This window comes from Aedes albopictus, chromosome 1 (assembly GCF_035046485.1).
Source record: "Aedes albopictus strain Foshan chromosome 1, AalbF5, whole genome shotgun sequence".
NCBI lineage: Eukaryota > Metazoa > Arthropoda > Insecta > Diptera > Culicidae > Aedes > Aedes albopictus.
This window is the reverse complement of record NC_085136.1, coordinates 124823153-124842985: the sequence shown is the minus strand read 5'-3', so window position 1 is coordinate 124842985 and position 19833 is coordinate 124823153. Positions and strand designations below refer to the sequence as shown.

At 39.9% G+C, this 19833-nt stretch overlaps 1 protein-coding gene across 16 annotated transcripts in view; it reads left to right on the top strand.

Moving 5' to 3' along the window:
• The first annotated feature begins 7653 nt into the window (after positions 1-7653).
• LOC109403520 (serine/threonine-protein kinase D1) overlaps positions 7654-19833 on the top strand; it is an 89368-nt gene continuing 77188 nt past the window's right edge. For 5 of the 16 annotated variants that reach the window (XM_029861603.2, XM_029861599.2, XM_029861598.2 and 2 more), the window contains exon 1: positions 7654-7973. The gene's annotated coding sequence lies outside the window, so the exon portion shown is untranslated. Of the gene's footprint in view, positions 8419-19833 lie in introns of all 16 variants that reach the window. The other 11 variants (XM_029861600.2, XM_029861596.2, XM_029861592.2 and 8 more) reach the window with 5 other exon arrangements.

The window sequence follows — 19833 nt, the reverse complement described above, 5'->3', positions numbered from 1 at the left end:
CAATGAATGATGAAGTCACAACACTGAGAAACCGGAACAGTTCAATTGATGCTGTGTGACGATTCAGTTTTAACAAGCCTGTGTGGAGGCTCTGGTATACTCAATGGATGATAAATTCATACGTGATAAGTCCATTACACTCTCGATCAAAGTTTGGATTCATCCCCTCAAAAGTATGTCATTTTTCAAGACCACATGCCCACCTATTTGCATTCTTTGATAGTTCGGGCCCTATTCAAAAGAATTATTATTATTTATGGTTTTCGACCAAAATGCTACTAGTGTACAGATGTTGGTTTTCTCGGTCTAGGGTCAATCTAAACGGCTAGTTTTGGATTACCCGACGTTTCGGCCGACTTTATTTGGCCTTTATTAAGGGAAAAATCAGTGAACAGTTTTTGTCTTATGGTTTAATGCACTTGATAAAGGCCAAATGTCGGGTAATCCAAAACTAGCCGTTTAGATTGACCCTAGACCGAGATACTACTGGATCTACTGGATCTACCATCATTTGTGGTCACTGTGTTCAATAAATTTAGTCACGTTGATGTCCATTAGAACTCGTAATGCTTCAAGCAACTCAATATTGTAGTAATTGAACATTCCGTGAAATACAAAGGCCTCCAATACACTTTGAAGTTTGGGTTACGATATCTACATACTGTACCATGCTTGAATTGTAAAAAAAAATATTCGTGGAATGTAGTCTATACTGCTGATGGAGCCTCAGTGCATAACTAGAATGCTTTTGATATATTCATGGGTTATTCCAGGTTTTCCAAACTATTCTGGAATTAGGACCTTCATGGTCACATACTCTACTCTTGTTTCTCTTCACTCTATCGGCATAATTCTTTCACGATTGTGTCTAAGCACCTCATAATATTACTAGTATCACTATGTGTTGCAAGTTAGGTGTCAGTCGGTATATAAATAGACCCCAATGTATTTTGAAGCATAGGTCGTTATATCTGTAAATCTTTGAATATTTTTATTGTAGCGAACGCTCGCGGAATATAATCTACGCTACTCTTAGAGGGTCACAGTACAATTCTGATAAATTAGAAACATTCACTTGGTGATCTAGGCCATTCAAACTATTCTGGAATTAAGACCTTCAAGCTCTACAGGTTCTACTCTTGTATCTTAATTAATACAATCAATATATGAAGTCTTAATTCCAAAATAGTTTGGATGACCTAATTCACCAAGTGAATATAGCAGAGTTATTATAATTGCAATCGCTGGTTCTTGTTATTATAATTGCGTCAATTACATTACCCGCCATAAATATGGAATCGCATCGTCTAGTATTGAGTTGTCCAAAAAATGTCTCACGAAACCTAATGCAAGCCTATCCATATACGTGAGAACAAAAGATGTTTACAAAGTTCTTACAGATAGATTAACACGGGAAATCTGAACACAAACCACTACTACACAGGAATTTGGATTGGTCAATTGCAACACCCCAATTTAATATTGCAGCACCCCCAGAAAGTTTGGCATCACCTGAAGACTTCATCATTTTCAAAGCTGTATCTCAAAAACCGTATCCCCTGCATAGTTTAGACCTTCAGCAAAGTCGGTCAGAAGGTCTATGGCTATCAAATGGTGGAAAGTATAGGGCGTGATTCCGCCGCTATGTGGCGCCAGTGTGCATTCAAAACGAAGTACTTTGACATGGTTTATCTCATGATACTGGCCACCTAGAAAGTTCGTGTCTTCAGCAAAGTTGGTCAGAAGGTCTATGGCTATCAAATGGTGGTAAGTTTAGTGTGTAATTCCGCCGCTATGTGGCGCAAGTGTGCGTTTTAAACGAAGTACTTTGACATGACCATAAATCTGCTGAACAACATTGGTGAAGGTCTAAACTTTGCAGAGGATACGGTTTTTAAGATACAGTTTAGTAAATCATAAGGTTTTCAGGTGATGCCAAACTTTTCGGGGTGCTGCAATATTTAATTGGGGTGTTGCAATACTAGACGATGTGATTCCATATTTATGGCGGGTAGTGTAATTGATGCAATTATAATAACAAGAACCAGCGATTGCAATTATAATAACTCTGCTATATTCACTTGGTGATCTAGGTCATCCAAACTATTTTGGAATTAAGACGTTCAAAGTCTGCAGGCTCTATTCTTGTTCTACAGGACTCACTTCTGTAATTCTTCCAAGAGCTCCTTCAGGAATTCAACCAAGCATTCCTCCAGAAATTCTTCCAGGAATTCCTCCAGGGATTCCTCCAAGAATTTCTCCAGCAAGTCCTCCAAGACTTCTGCCAAAAAAACTCCAAGCATTCCTCAAGGAATGCCTCTAAGAATCTTTCTATGATGTTCTCCAGAAATTATTCTAAAAATTACTCCAGAGATTCCTCCAAGATTTCTTTCAAGAATTTCTCCAGGAATTCTCAAGAAAATTTTCAAGGAATTTCTACAGAAATTACTTCAGGAATTCCTTAACCCTCTTATAATAAAATTTTTGGATTTTGATCTAAATATCATTTTTCGTCATCTAAAATCGATTTAACCTTCTTCGTGCATTAGCTTGCGCGCACCTCGCTGATCTAGTGCACGTTTAGGGGTCATAATGACCCTAATGCACGAAGAGGGTTAAACATGTTTTGGAAGATGATAATTTTAATTCTCGATTTCGTGAATTTCAGTTTTTGATTTTTCTAATTTTTATTTTTGAACATCCCCACACTTTTTTATTTTTTCTGGAAGCCAATTTAGGGTACCGATTTTTTTAGATAAAAACATTTTGAAATTTTATGATTATTGTTGGAACATTTTTATTTTTTTTTTTCATAGAAAATTTTATTATCCGTGTATTTTCAAGGAAAATATTTTTATAGTGTATTCGATTCCCTTAAACTATTAAACTAGGATAGAATGATTTGGGAAAAATTTCAAATATGCTAATTGTAGCGATTCAATAGAAAATAAACTATGACTTCCAAAAGGTGACTAAAACATCAATTTTTCAATGATTTTTAAAAATGTAAATACGCTTTAAAATACACCAAAAACCATTTTGAGATATACAAAACCGTCCTAAATAAGTATCAGCCACAAATATAAAAAAATTGATTTTCCACGAAACAAAAATTACAAAAATGCTCAAATAATACCCCGTCTAAAGGCAGGGTTGGGTATTAGAGGGTTAAGGAACTTCATCAGGAATTCTCAGAGGACTTCTTCCAGGAGTTTTCAAAGAGTTATTTTCATGGATTCAGGGATTTTTAAAGATTTTTTTTTTTCAAGAATATCTCAAGAAATTTCTCCATGATACCTCCAGGATCCCTCAGAAAACCTTTAAAAATACTCCTGGAGATATTCTAAGAAATCATCCCAGAATTCCTTCAGGGATTTCCTCAGAAAATCCTTAAAAAAATCTTAAGAAATTACGTCAAAACTTCCTCCCGAAATTACTTGAGGAGCTCCTTCAGGAACTCCTCCAGGAATTAATTAATAAATTCTTTTTTGGAATTATACCAGGAAATCATCCACAAACTGACCCAAACATTAATGCGGAAATTACTCCAGGAATTCCTCCAGAAATTTATCTTATAATATCTTCAGGAATTCCTCCAAGATTTCATCCAGGTATTCCACTAAGAATTCCTCAAGGAATTTCTTCAAGAATTCATCCAGGAATTCCTTTAAGACATCTGTCTAGAATTCGTCCAAGAATCCCTCTAGGAATTCATTTAAAAATCCTACAGAAATTTCACCAAGGTTCCCTATACGACTTCTGCCAAGAATAACTCCAAGAATCACTTCAGGAATTTCACCAGGAAAACGTCCAGGGATTTTTTTTTCAAGAAATTCCTGCAAGAACTCATCAAAAATCCTCCAGAAATTCCTCCAAGATTCTTCAGGAAACCTCCAGAAATTTATCAAGAAAATACTTCTGGGACAACTCTTTTAGGGAAACCTCTAGGGATTCCTCCGAGCATTCCGTAAGGGATTTCTGCAGGATCTGCCCCGATACTTTTCCAAGAACTCCTCCAAGATTTTTTCCAAAAAATACTCCAAGAATTCTGTTGAGAATTTCTCCAAAAATCCCACCACAAATTTCTTCAAAAATTCCTCCAAGAGTTTTTCCAAGAATTTCTCCAAATAATCCCCCAAGACTTCTCCAGAATTATTTTCAAGTATTCCTACAGAAACACAAATAAGAATTTCTCCAAGGCCTGCTCTAATACTTCTGCCAAAAATTCCTCCAAGAATCCCTCCAGAAATTTGGGCAAGGATTCCTTCACAAACTTCTCTAGGAATACCTCCAGGGATTTTTTAATGAATATCTTCAGAAAATCCTCCAGAAATACTTACAGGAACCCCCCAGGAATTCCCTTCCAAATTTTTTTTCAGGAATACCTCCAAGATTTCTTTCAAGAATTCCACCAAAAATCTCTTCAGCATTGGCGAATCTAGCTTTTTCTTTTTTCTTGCTCACTCTCGTAAACAAACACGAGAAAGAGCGGGATGCAAAGGGGTGCCGCGGCACCCCTTTCCATCCTTCTCTTTCCCGTGTTTGTTTAGGAGAGTGAGTAAGAAAAAAGAAAAAGCTAGATTCGCCAATGCTCTTCTGGAATTTCTCTAGGAATCCTTGACGGAATCTTTCAGAAATTTCTCCAAGAAATCCTACAAGTATACTGTCAGGAAGTCTTGAAGAAATTTCTGGAGAAAATCTTGAAGAAACTACTGTAGTACTTTCTGAATGAATACACATAGTAATTTGTGAAAGAATTTTTAATTTTCCTGGGGTATTTCTTTGAAGAATTCTTGGAGGATTTTCTGGAGTATTTCCTATAAGAATTCATTAAGTAAATAATTTCTGGAGGAATTCCTAAAATAGTTCCTGGAATGTTTTCAGCAGGAGTTCTTAAAGTATTTTCAGGAACAATTCCTGGAGTTATTCCTGGAGGAAATTCTGTAGGATTCCTTAGAGTAATTCCTGTAATGATACTTGAAGCAATTCATAAGCAATTCCTGGAAGAATTTCTGTGGTAATTCCGGTAGGAATTCCTGCAGTTATTTCTGAAGGAATTCCAGGAATAATTCCTGGAGGAATTCATAGACAAATATCTGGAATATTTCTTGCAGGAGTTTCAGGAGAATTTCCCGGAACAATTCCTAGAGGAATTACTGTATTAATTAGTGGAGGAATTCGAAAGGTAGTTCCTGGAGAAATTTCTGGAGTTAATCCTGAAGGAATCCCTGGATTATTTGCTGGATGAATTTCTAAAATTGAGGAATTCCTGTAGCAATTAATATAGGAACTGCTGGAGGGTTTTTTTTTAGAAATGACTGATGGAGCTTCTGGAAAAATTTCTGAAATATTTTGGGTTTTGAATTAAGGAGTTCTGGAGGAATCGCTAGAGAATTTCATGTAGCTGTCACGGGAAGAATTCATGGAGGAATCTTTGGTGGAATTAGTTGAAGAATTCCTGAAGGAGCTCCATGAAAAATTCCAAGCGGAAGCCTTGGAAGAATCCCTTGATGAATTTCTTGGATGTATCTATAGGAATTCTTGAATGAATATGTGATGGAAATCCTGAAGGAATTTCTGTTTGAATCCGTGGCGGAGTTTCTGGAGGAACCCCTATGCCTATAGTAATCCCTGGAGGAACTCCTAGGGGAATCACTGGAGGATTCTCTGGAGAAATCCCTGGAGGAAACTTTGAAGAAATTCAGGGAGGCACCCTTGCGGGAATTCCAGGAGCAATCCCCTGATGAATTTCTGGTGGAATCTCTGTAGAATTTCCTGCCGGAATTTCGGGATGAATCTCTGCAGCATTTCATGGAGAAATCCATGGATAAATTCTAGGAGGAATCCCCGGATGAATTCTTGGTCGAATGTATTCTCCAAAATTCGACCAACGGACTTCGCTCAGTCCTAGAATCTCAAGATTCATACGATATGCCTCATAGGATAGTTGTGCCAGTTTACCTGCTGGGCTAAAGTTAACAAATTCCAAGCACCAATTCTTGTCCGCTGTTTTGCGCTAAAGGTCGTTGCCGTTGAATCAGTTTGTAATCTTTTATTTTCGATTTCTGTAACGGTTTTTTGGGTTTTAGGAACAGTAGGTTGCTGGCCTAAGGTCCCCTATCCATCGTGGAGGGGCTGCCATTAGGTATAGCTTCCGGTATAGCTTCCGGCGAAGGAGTATTCCATACTCAGGAGCTGGATACCAGAACAGACGCTGTTTGAGCCGCTCCTTCTTGGTGATTAGACGCTCGGGACGTACCTCCTCAATCTAGCTGAAGTAAGAAGGACAACAGTTCCCAGGCTGCACTACTAGCTAAGCACGCAACTCTTAGCTGGTGGTCTTTGTCATCGCTTGACCCGTGAAAGTATGAGGTAGGAACTTGTGAGTACCAGAGCTATGTTGGATCAGGATATATATAAGTAAATGTTGTAGTAGATGTTGGATGCTCTCTTTATCGACTCACCGTTTTGCAGCTCCCTTCCCTATCCACATACGGGAGAACAAATTCGCACACAAATCACTATCACCTCGATCGACTACCACACACACAGACAATATGTATAGTCTATTTTACGAAACGATAGCAGTGTTAATTTTTAAAAGTACATAGAGAACAGACATCCAAGCTTTAACTTTTTTTTTTCTCAAAAGCTGTGTAAGAACTAGAATGTTTTTAGCGTTGACCATTCTAGCGCCACCAGACAGCAAGTTTCCACAATCAGTGGTGAGTATACATATCTAGATAAGTTTCATATTCACCACTGACAACGGCATGGCAACTTTGCGATGGCAGTCCCGCCACGTAATTGCCACTTGTGTTGCCATTTCAATTGACCGTTAAATTCCTTACACAGTTTTGGAACTTGACTTGGATGTCTGTTCTCTGTGGTAAGAGACTGTAATGAGCCATTTTACGAGACGTTTCGGATCAGCTGATCGCTCATTTCATGAATGAAAATTTGACAGGAGGTTGCGCCCAAGCCCGTGAGTGTTAATATCAATATCAACACTGTTGTCGTTTCGTAAAATAGACTATTCCAATTTACTCAAGCAATATATCTGTATTGACCAATCCAAATTTCTGTGTGGTAGTGGTTTGTGTTCAGATTTCCCGTGTTAATCTATCTGTAAGAACTTTGTAAACATCTTTTGTTCTCACGTATATGGATAGGCTTGCATTAGGTTTCGTGAAACATTTTTTGGACAACTCAATAAACAAAAAAAGATAATAACATTAGCATTGCTAATTTAGCAACAGTGATAAAATTTGTATTTATCCATAAAATGAGCAATCAGCTAATCCGAAATCCGAAACGTCTCGTAATCGTAAGATGCAGTAAAATGGTTTCACTCATATCATGGTTGTAATATTTACCTCTCCTAGAACTAACCTTGCGAATTCCATTTTTTCTTCAATCACGTCCATCACGTTTCGCGCGCGTGACTGCTCTAAACTCCCGTCCAGCAAAAAATTGCGAACGGGACACCACTACTACTAGAAGTCCCGTTATAAACAGATCGACCACAACACTGTGATGGCACTCTTGCCTCATCCATCGCCGCTAGATTTGCGCATGTGATTGTGCAATCTGCTCGCATGTTTTGACAGAAAAGCTTCGTATCTCCCTCCGTCTCCAGCGGTCTCCACACAAGTATTTTCTTTTGTGTTGGGGTCGTCTCGTCGCAATCGCAAAGCCGGACCTGGAGCTGAAGCTGGAGGAAGCCGCGCGTACGCGAGAGGGAGTCAGTCAAGTCCAAAGCTGGATCGGTTCGTATTCGGTCGGAGTCGAGGCGAGGAGCCAGACAGATTTTTTCCAGCAACGCAACACGGCGAACGTGTGGCACTTTTCTTGATTGTTTCGTTTGGTTCTTGAATTTGATGGAGGATTTTCGGTGCGTCGGTGCTTTTCCGTCGGCGTGAATTTTCGGGACAAAGCGATCGTAAAGTGTTAATGCTGCAGCAAAACCGGAAGTGAGTGAATTAAGGCAGTGAAGATTGTGAAGAACGCGCAGGTGGCACGAGAAAAAAATACATTCCGCGACGACTGGACCGCTCCCCAATTTTCAGGCGTGAAAAGAGAAATTGCTTTTGTCTTTGGGGCAGCGTACAGAAGCGAAAGACCGCAATGGAATTTGTGGTTGCAAAAAGTTTAAGGAACACCGTTCGAAGTTGCTAATCCTGTTGCTCCTATCCATACGGATGCTGGAATAAGCCTGGTAATAAAGTGAAAAGTGAAGTTGCTGCAGAGTGTCCCGACAGGAACAAGGCCACCGATGGTGTACAAATTTGATTAGCCTCCCCCACACCATTGCACAGTGGTTGAAAGCGCAAAAAAGACGATCGTTGGTGTTTTCAGTGTGAGAATGTGAAAATAATGGTTATGTTCTGCTGCAAAATTAGTTGCATATTTTAAGGAGTAAGTTTTAAATAGTGAAAATATTTTACACTTCTTCTATTTCCTATATAAGCCAAGGATAAGACTAATAAGGATATGTTATTTCCTTCCTTCCGGAAGGCACTCCCCCATGACTACCTTCTGAGATTCCTCCAGGTATTCCTTCGCAGATTCCTATATAGAAGTTTCTTCTGTGATACTTTAAGGAAATCTCGAGGAATGTTCCTATGCAATTCACTTGGAAATTCTCTAGAACTTCTTTAAGGTTTATACGAAAAGTTCCTTATGAGATTGCTTTAGGTTATCTCATGCCATTAATTTGATTATCTGTGTGAATTCATTAAAAAAATCGGAGAAATAGTTTCTGACTGGGAATCTTCCTGTGAAGTTTCTGGGAATCTTCCTGAGAAGATTCTGGGAATCTTCCTGAGAAGATTCTGAGAATCTTCCTGAGAAGATTCTGGGAATCTTCCTGAGAAGATTCTGGGAATCTTCCTGAGAAGATTCTGAGAATCTTCCTGAGAAGATTATGAGAACCTTCCTGAGAAGATGCTGCAAATCTATCTGACAAGATTATGGGAATCTTCCTGAGCAGATTCTGGGAAGCTTCCTGAGAAGATTCTGGGAATCTTCCTGAGAAGATTCTGGGAATCTTCCTGAGAAGATTCTGGGAATCTTCCTGAGAAGATTCTGGGAATCTTCCTGAGAAGATTCTGGGAATCTTCCTGAGAAGATTCTGGGAATCTTCCTGAGAAGATTCTGAGAATCTTCCTGAGAAGATTCTGGGAATCTTCCTGAGAAGATTCTGGGAATCTTCCTGAGAAGATTCTGAGAATCTTCCTGAGAAGATTCCGGGAATCTTCCTGAGAAGATCCTGGGAATCTTCCTGAGAAGATCCTGGGAATCTTCCTGAGAAGATCCTGGGAATCTTCCTGAGAAGGTCCTGGGAATCTTCCTGAGAAGATCCTGGGAATCTTCATGAGAAGATCCTGGGAATCTACCTGAGAAGATCCTGGGAATCTTCCTGAGAAGATCCTGAGAAGATCCTGGGAATCTTCCTGAGAAGATCCTGGGAATCTTCCTGAGAAGATCCTGGGAATCTTCCTGAGAAGATCCTGGGAATCTTCCTGAGAAGATCCTGGGAATCTTCCTGAGAAGATCCTGGGAATCTTCCTGAGAAGATCCTGGGAATCTTCCTGAGAAGATCCTGGGAATCTTCCTGAGAAGATCCTGGGAATCTTCCTGAGAAGATCCTGGGAATCTTCCTGAGAAGATCCTGGGAATCTTCCTGAGAAGATCCTGGGAATCTTCCTGAGAAGATCCTGGGAATCTTCCTGAGAAGATCCTGGGAATCTTCCTGAGAAGATCCTGGGAATCTTCCTGAGAAGATCCTGGGAATCTTCCTGAGAAGATCCTGGGAATCTTCCTGAGAAGATCCTGGGAATCTTCCTGAGAAGATCCGGGGAATCTTCCTGAGAAGATCCTGGGAATCTTCCTGAGAAGATCCTGGGAATCTTCCTGAGAAGATCCTGGGAATCTTCCTGAGAAGATCCTGGGAATCTTCCTGAGAAGATTCTGGGAATCTTCCTGAGAAGATCCTGGGAATCTTCCTGAGAAGATCCTGGGAATCTTCCTGAGAAGATCCTGGGAATCTTCCTGAGAAGATCCTGGGAATCTTCCTGAGAAAATTCTGGGAATCTTCATGAGAAGATTCTGGGAATCTTCCTGAGAAGATGCTGCAAATCTATCTGATAAGATTATGGGAATCTTCCTGAGCAGATTCTGGGAAGCTTCCTGAGAAGATTCGGGTAATCTTACTGAGAAGATTATGAGAATCTTCCCGAGAAGATTATGGGAATCTACCTGAGGAATTTCTGGTGATCTTCCCAGCAAGATTTTGGTGTTCATCCCAGGAAGCTTCTGGTGATCTTCCTAGGAAGATTCTGGTGATCTTTCCAGGAATTTTCTGGTTATTTTCCAAAGAAGATTCTGGTGATCTTCCCAAAGAAGATTCTGGGAATCTTCCAAAGAAGATTCTGGGAATCTTCCAAAGAAGATTCTGGGAATCTTCCAAAGAAGATTCTGGGAATCTTCCAAAGAAGATTCTGGGAATCTTCCAAAGAAGATTCTGGGAATCTTCCTAAGAAGATTCTGGGAATCTTCCTAAGAAGACTCTGGGAATCTTCCTAAGAAGATTCTGGGAATCTTCCTAAGAAGATTCTGGGAATCTTCCTAAGAAGATTCTGGGAATCTTCCTAAGAAGATTCTGGGAATCTTCCTAAGAAGATTCTGGGAATCTTCCTAAGAAGATTCTGGGAATCTTCCTAAGAAGATTCTGGGAATCTTCCTAAGAAGATTCTGGGAATCTTCCTAAGAAGATTCTGGGAATCTTCCTAAGAAGATTCTGGGAATCTTCCTAAGAAGATTCTGGGAATCTTCCTAACAAGATTCTGGGAATCTTCCTAAGAAGATTCTGGGAATCTTCCTAAGAAGATTCTGGGAATCTTCCTAAGAAGATTCTGGGAATCTTCCTAAGAAGATTCTGGGAATCTTCCTAAGAAGATTCTGGGAATCTTCCTAAGAAGATTCTAGGAATCTTCCTAAGAAGATTCTGGGAATCTTCCTAAGAAGATTCTGGGAATCTTCCTAAGAAGATTCTGGGAATCTTCCTAAGAAGATTCTGGGAATCTTCCTAAGAAGATTCTGGGAATCTTCCTAAGAAGATTCTGGGAATCTTCCTAAGAAGATTCTGGGAATCTTCCTAAGAAGATTCTGGGAATCTTCCTAAGAAGATTCTGGGAATCTTCCTAAGAAGATTCTGGGAATCTTCCTAAGAAGATTCTGGGAATCTTCCTAAGAAGATTCTGGGAATCTTCCTAAGAAGATTCTGGGAATCTTCCTAAGAAGATTCTGGGAATCTTCCTAAGAAGATTCTGGGAATCTTCCTAAGAAGATTCTGGGAATCTTCCTAAGAAGATTCTGGGAATCTTCCTAAGAAGATTCTGGGAATCTTCCTAAGAAGATTCTGGGAATCTTCCTAAGAAGATTCTGGGAATCTTCCTAAGAAGATTCTGGGAATCTTCCTAAGAAGATTCTGGGAATCTTCCTTAGAAGATTCTGGGAATCTTCCTTCGAAGATTCTGGGAATCTTCCTTAGAAGATTCTGGGAATCTTCCTTAGAAGATTCTGGGAATCTTCCTTAGAAGATTCTGGGAATCTTCCTTAGAAGATTCTGGGAATCTTCCTTAGAAGATTCTGGGAATCTTCCTTAGAAGATTCTGGGAATCTTCCTTAGAAGATTCTGGGAATCTTCCTTAGAAGATTCTGGGAATCTTCCTTAGAAGATTCTGGGAATCTTCCTTAGAAGATTCTGGGAATCTTCCTTAGAAGATTCTGGGAATCTTCCTTAGAAGATTCTGGGAATCTTCCTTAGAAGATTCTGGGAATCTTCGTTAGAAGATTCTGGGAATCTTCCTTAGAAGATTCTGGGAATCTTCCTTAGAAGATTCTGGGAATCTTCCTTAGAAGATTCTGGGAATCTTCCTTAGAAGATTCTGGGAATCTTCCTTAGAAGATTCTGGGAATCTTCCTTAGAAGATTCTGGGAATCTTCCTTAGAAGATTCTGGGAATCTTCCTTAGAAGATTCTGGGAATCTTCCTTAGAAGATTCTGGGAATCTTCCTTAGAAGATTCTGGGAATCTTCCTTAGAAGATTCTGGGAATCTTCCTTAGAAGATTCTGGGAATCTTCCTTAGAAGATTCTGGGAATCTTCCTTAGAAGATTCTGGGAATCTTCCTTAGAAGATTCTGGGAATCTTCCTTAGAAGATTCTGGGAATCTTCCTTAGAAGATTCTGGGAATCTTCCTTAGAAGATTCTGGGAATCTTCCTTAGAAGATTCTGGGAATCTTCCTTAGAAGATTCTGGGAATCTTCCTTAGAAGATTCTGGGAATCTTCCTTAGAAGATTCTGGGAATCTTCCTTAGAAGATTCTGGGAATCTTCCTTAGAAGATTCTGGGAATCTTCCTTAGAAGATTCTGGGAATCTTCCTTAGAAGATTCTGGGAATCTTCCTTAGAAGATTCTGGGAATCTTCCTTAGAAGATTCTGGGAATCTTCCTTAGAAGATTCTGGGAATCTTCCTTAGAAGATTCTGGGAATCTTCCTTAGAAGATTCTGGGAATCTTCCTTAGAAGATTCTGGGAATCTTCCTTAGAAGATTCTGGGAATCTTCCTTAGAAGATTCTGGGAATCTTCCTTAGAAGATTCCCAGAATCTTCTAAGGAAGATTCCCAGAATCTTCTAAGGAAGATTCCCAGAATCTTCTAAGGAAGATTCCCAGAATCTTCTAAGGAAGATTCCCAGAATCTTCTAAGGAAGATTCCCAGAATCTTCTAAGGAAGATTCCCAGAATCTTCTAAGGAAGATTCCCAGAATCTTCTAAGGAAGATTCCCAGAATCTTCTAAGGAAGATTCCCAGAATCTTCTAAGGAAGATTCCCAGAATCTTCTAAGGAAGATTCCCAGAATCTTCTAAGGAAGATTCCCAGAATCTTCTAAGGAAGATTCCCAGAATCTTCTAAGGAAGATTCCCAGAATCTTCTAAGGAAGATTCCCAGAATCTTCTAAGGAAGATTCCCAGAATCTTCTAAGGAAGATTCCCAGAATCTTCTAAGGAAGATTCCCAGAATCTTCTAAGGAAGATTCCCAGAATCTTCTAAGGAAGATTCCCAGAATCTTCTAAGGAAGATTCCCAGAATCTTCTAAGGAAGATTCCCAGAATCTTCTAAGGAAGATTCCCAGAATCTTCTAAGGAAGATTCCCAGAATCTTCTAACGAAGATTCCCAGAATCTTCTAAGGAAGATTCCCAGAATCTTCTAAGGAAGATTCCCAGAATCTTCTAAGGAAGATTCCCAGAATCTTCTAAGGAAGATTCCCAGAATCTTCTAAGGAAGATTCCCAGAATCTTCTAAGGAAGATTCCCAGAATCTTCTAAGGAAGATTCCCAGAATCTTCTAAGGAAGATTCCCAGAATCTTCTAAGGAAGATTCCCAGAATCTTCTAAGGAAGATTCCCAGAATCTTCTAAGGAAGATTCCCAGAATCTTCGAAGGAAGATTCCCAGAATCTTCTAAGGAAGATTCCCAGAATCTTCTTAGGAAGATTCCCAGAATCTTCTTAGGAAGATTCCCAGAATCTTCTTAGGAAGATTCCCAGAATCTTCTTAGGAAGATTCCCAGAATCTTCTTAGGAAGATTCCCAGAATCTTCTTAGGAAGATTCCCAGAATCTTCTTAGGAAGATTCCCAGAATCTTCTTAGGAAGATTCCCAGAATCTTCTTAGGAAGATTCCCAGAATCTTCTTAGGAAGATTCCCAGAATCTTCTTAGGAAGATTCCCAGAATCTTCTTAGGAAGATTCCCAGAATCTTCTTAGGAAGATTCCCAGAATCTTCTTAGGAAGATTCCCAGAATCTTCTTAGGAAGATTCCCAGAATCTTCTTAGGAAGATTCCCAGAATCTTCTTAGGAAGATTCCCAGAATCTTCTTAGGAAGATTCCCAGAATCTTCTTAGGAAGATTCCCAGAATCTTCTTAGGAAGATTCCCAGAATCTTCTTAGGAAGATTCCTAGAATCTTCTTAGGAAGATTCCCAGAATCTTCTTAGGAAGATTCCCAGAATCTTCTTAGGAAGATTCCCAGAATCTTCTTAGGAAGATTCCCAGAATCTTCTTAGGAAGATTCCCAGAATCTTCTTAGGAAGATTCCCAGAATCTTGTTAGGAAGATTCCCAGAATCTTCTTAGGAAGATTCCCAGAATCTTCTTAGGAAGATTCCCAGAATCTTCTTAGGAAGATTCCCAGAATCTTCTTAGGAAGATTCCCAGAATCTTCTTAGGAAGATTCCCAGAATCTTCTTAGGAAGATTCCCAGAATCTTCTTAGGAAGATTCCCAGAATCTTCTTAGGAAGATTCCCAGAATCTTCTTAGGAAGATTCCCAGAATCTTCTTAGGAAGATTCCCAGAATCTTCTTAGGAAGATTCCCAGAATCTTCTTAGGAAGATTCCCAGAATCTTCTTAGGAAGATTCCCAGAATCTTCTTAGGAAGATTCCCAGAATCTTCTTAGGAAGATTCCCAGAGTCTTCTTAGGAAGATTCCCAGAATCTTCTTAGGAAGATTCCCAGAATCTTCTTTGGAAGATTCCCAGAATCTTCTTTGGAAGATTCCCAGAATCTTCTTTGGAAGATTCCCAGAATCTTCTTTGGAAGATTCCCAGAATCTTCTTTGGAAGATTCCCAGAATCTTCTTTGGGAAGATCACCAGAATCTTCTTTGGAAAATAACCAGAAAATTCCTGGAAAGATCACCAGAATCTTCCTAGGAAGATCACCAGAAGCTTCCTGGGATGAACACCAAAATCTTGCTGGGAAGATCACCAGAAATTCCTCAGGTAGATTCCCATAATCTTCTCGGGAAGATTCTCATAATCTTCTCAGTAAGATTACCCGAATCTTCTCAGGAAGCTTCCCAGAATCTGCTCAGGAAGATTCCCATAATCTTATCAGATAGATTTGCAGCATCTTCTCAGGAAGATTCCCAGAATCTTCTCATGAAGATTCCCAGAATTTTCTCAGGAAGATTCCCAGGATCTTCTCAGGAAGATTCCCAGGATCTTCTCAGGAAGATTCCCAGGATCTTCTCAGGAAGATTCCCAGGATCTTCTCAGGAAGATTCCCAGAATCTTCTCAGGAAGATTCCCAGGATCTTCTCAGGAAGATTCCCAGGATCTTCTCAGGAAGATTCCCAGGATCTTCTCAGGAAGATTCCCAGGATCTTCTCAGGAAGATTCCCCGGATCTTCTCAGGAAGATTCCCAGGATCTTCTCAGGAAGATTCCCAGGATCTTCTCAGGAAGATTCCCAGGATCTTCTCAGGAAGATTCCCAGGATCTTCTCAGGAAGATTCCCAGGATCTTCTCAGGAAGATTCCCAGGATCTTCTCAGGAAGATTCCCAGGATCTTCTCAGGAAGATTCCCAGGATCTTCTCAGGAAGATTCCCAGGATCTTCTCAGGAAGATTCCCAGGATCTTCTCAGGAAGATTCCCAGGATCTTCTCAGGAAGATTCCCAGGATCTTCTCAGGAAGATTCCCAGGATCTTCTCAGGAAGATTCCCAGGATCTTCTCAGGAAGATTCCCAGGATCTTCTCAGGAAGATTCCCAGGATCTTCTCAGGAAGATTCCCAGGATCTTCTCAGGAAGATTCCCAGGATCTTCTCAGGAAGATTCCCAGGATCTTCTCAGGATCTTCTCAGGAAGATTCCCAGGATCTTCTCAGGTAGATTCCCAGGATCTTCTCATGAAGATTCCCAGGATCTTCTCAGGAAGATTCCCAGGACCTTCTCAGGAAGATTCCCAGGATCTTCTCAGGAAGATTCCCAGGATCTTCTCAGGAAGATTCCCAGGATCTTCTCAGGAAGATTCCCGGAATCTTCTCAGGAAGATTCTCAGAATCTTCTCAGGAAGATTCCCAGAATCTTCTCAGGAAGATTCCCAGAATCTTCTCAGGAAGATTCTCAGAATCTTCTCAGGAAGATTCCCAGAATCTTCTCAGGAAGATTCCCAGAATCTTCTCAGGAAGATTCCCAGAATCTTCTCAGGAAGATTCCCAGAATCTTCTCAGGAAGATTCCCAGAATCTTCTCAGGAAGATTCCCAGAATCTTCTCAGGAAGCTTCCCAGAATCTGCTCAGGAAGATTCCCATAATCTTGTCAGATAGATTTGCAGCATCTTCTCAGGAAGGTTCTCATAATCTTCTCAGGAAGATTCTCAGAATCTTCTCAGGAAGATTCCCAGAATCTTCTCAGGAAGATTCCCAGAATCTTCTCAGGAAGATTCTCAGAATCTTCTCAGGAAGATTCCCAGAATCTTCTCAGGAAGATTCCCAGAAACTTCACAGGAAGATTCCCAGTCAGAAACTATTTCTTCGATTTTTTTAATGAATTCACACAGATAATCAAATTAATGGCATGAGATAACCTAAAGCAATCTCATAAGGAACTTTTCGTATAAACCTTAAAGAAGTTCTAGAGAATTTCCAAGTGAATTGCATAGGAACATTCCTCGAGATTTCCTTAAAGTATCACAGAAGAAACTTCTATATAGGAATCTGCGAAGGAATACCTGGAGGAATCTCAGAAGGTAGTCATGGGGGAGTGCCTTCCGGAAGGAAGGAAATAACATATCCTTATTAGTCTTATCCTTGGCTTATATAGGAAATAGAAGAAGTGTAAAATATTTTCACTATTTAAAACTTACTCCTTAAAATATGCAACTAATTTTGCAGCAGAACATAACCATTATTTTCACATTCTCACACTGAAAACACCAACGATCGTCTTTTTTGCGCTTTCAACCACTGTGCAATGGTGATTCTGGGAATCTTCCTTAGAAGATTCTGGGAATCTTCCTTAGAAGATTCTGGGAATCTTCCTTAGAAGATTCTGGGAATCTTCCTTAGAAGATTCTGGGAATCTTCCTTAGAAGATTCTGGGAATCTTCCTTAGAAGATTCTGGGAATCTTCCTTAGAAGATTCTGGGAATCTTCCTTAGAAGATTCTGGGAATCTTCCTTAGAAGATTCTGGGAATCTTCCTTAGAAGATTCTGGGAATCTTCCTTAGAAGATTCTGGGAATCTTCCTTAGAAGATTCTGGGAATCTTCCTTAGAAGATTCTGGGAATCTTCCTTAGAAGATTCTGGGAATCTTCCTTAGAAGATTCTGGGAATCTTCCTTAGAAGATTCTGGGAATCTTCCTTAGAAGATTCTGGGAATCTTCCTTAGAAGATTCTGGGAATCTTCCTTAGAAGATTCTGGGAATCTTCCTTAGAAGATTCTGGGAATCTTCCTTAGAAGATTCTGGGAATCTTCCTTAGAAGATTCTGGGAATCTTCCTTAGAAGATTCTGGGAATCTTCCTTAGAAGATTCTGGGAATCTTCCTTAGAAGATTCTGGGAATCTTCCTTAGAAGATTCTGGGAATCTTCCTTAGAAGATTCTGGGAATCTTCCTTAGAAGATTCTGGGAATCTTCCTTAGAAGATTCTGGGAATCTTCCTTAGAAGATTCTGGGAATCTTCCTTAGAAGATTCTGGGAATCTTCCTTAGAAGATTCTGGGAATCTTCCTTAGAAGATTCTGGGAATCTTCCTTAGAAGATTCTGGGAATCTTCCTTAGAAGATTCTGGGAATCTTCCTTAGAAGATTCTGGGAATCTTCCTTAGAAGATTCTGGGAATCTTCCTTAGAAGATTCTGGGAATCTTCCTTAGAAGATTCTGGGAATCTTCCTTAGAAGATTCTGGGAATCTTCCTTAGAAGATTCTGGGAATCTTCCTTAGAAGATTCTGGGAATCTTCCTTAGAAGATTCTGGGAATCTTCCTTAGAAGATTCTGGGAATCTTCCTTAGAAGATTCTGGGAATCTTCCTTAGAAGATTCTGGGAATCTTCCTTAGAAGATTCTGGGAATCTTCCTTAGAAGATTCTGGGAATCTTCCTTAGAAGATTCTTCAAGAAGGATGTTCCATTTTTTTTTTTCTTAGCTTTCTCCGGGGATTCTCTCAGGAACTTCACCAGGAATTGGAATTCAATATGGGTTTTAGCAAGACACCCTCTTGAAATTCATGCAAGAGCTTCTTTCAAGATTCGTCAAGATTTTTCTTCCAAAATTCCTATAATTCTTCCATTTTTTTAGTATTTCTTACAGTAACTCTTCCAAGTTTATTTTCTGAAATACCTTCTTTGATTCTTTCTAATATTCAACCAGGAGGAGTGCCTTCTGGGGTTACCCCAGAAATTATTTTTTAAGATTTCTTCAAACAATTTTCTAGCATTTCATCAAGAGTTCCTGTTGGGAATCTTCAAAGAGTTTGTTCTGGTATTTTTCCAGGAAATTCTTCTGAGATTCTTCCAAAAAATTCTCCACCAATTCTTCGGAGGAATCCTGCAGGGTTCTTTATTTTGTGCAGCGGTAGTTGCTTATGGTAATTTGGTTTTGATCAGTTTCAAGAGATTTTCCTGGATTCTATATTTCTTGTTTATCTTTAGAATTTCTCAAGGATTCCTTACTGCGGTTTCTCCAAGAGTTCCTTCAAAGAATCCTCCAGGGGTTTACCAAAGAATCCTCCAGGAGTTGCTTTTGGGAATTCTATAGGAGTTCTTTAGGCAAATGCTCCAGAAGTTCCTTCTGGGAGCTCTTCTGGTGTTCTTTTTTGAAATCTTCCAGAGTTTTTTTTTTCTAATAATACTCTATACCCAGGGCCGGATCTAAGGGGGGGCCGGGGGGGCCAAGGCCCCGGGCCCCCACATTTTAGGGGCCCCCACAAAAACCGTTTTGCTTGTTAAGCATTAACTTTATTTTACCCTTTTGCTTGAGTACTGTTAAAAAAACAAAGAAACACTTTTTGCTCATCGCATTTGTACCTCTGAGGGGCCTCCACATCCGCTCGGGCCCCGGGCCCCCACAATCCTTAATCCGGGCCTGTCTATACCTTCTGAAAATCCTCCTGGGAATCCTTCAGAAGTTCATTCTAAAAATCCTTTGCAATAGTTCATCGTGAGAATCCTTCAGAAGTTCATTTTAAGAATCCTACAGGAGGAGTTTTTCCTTCTGGAAAACCTTCAAGATTGATGAGATTGCTTCCTTCTGGAAATTCTTCAGGTGTTCCTGGTGAAAGCTCCTGAAAATTGAATTCCTGGATCACTCAATAAACTCCTGTGCCCTGAAGGCACTATTTTATAACAAATTCAAGCCCTAAATTCAGTACACTTTGTGCCACCGTCAAGCACAGTCGAGTGCTGTGGCAGCTGGATGTCAATTTGGCTAAGCTGGAAACGACTTACAGAACGTCGCATGACCGTTCAATTTTTGTGAAATTTACTGCACCGGAGGCGATGAAAGAGGTGTCACGCCACGCCGACGCCGAACGAGGTATCGGCGGCGTGCCATACGCCGCTGGATATCACGCTGCCGAATTTCTTTTTCCGCGCCGATGATCAATGCACGAACAAAATTAAGTTTTCAAAAAGTGGAGAAAAAATTCTCACAACACGATCACTATCTTAAGAGTTTGAATGCAATAATTGTCTTGTACCGACTTTTCGAACCCTCTAAGCAGAATACCCTCTTCGAATGAGTGTAATCAGTTTCGTACCTTTTAATTCCGCCCTAATTGCTTATCCTTTGACAGATACGCGTATTTCGACTACCACTTGTAATCTTCCTCAGTGGCAGTTATCCACTGGATCCATACGAAACTGATTACACTCATGCAATAATTGAATTCTCATCATCGATTTTCTTATTTGTAAATGACTTTATGTGGTAGCCAAAAGGGAAACAAAAAACCTTTGATTCATATTCGGTTACTTCTGTAGTTGTAGAGCTTTT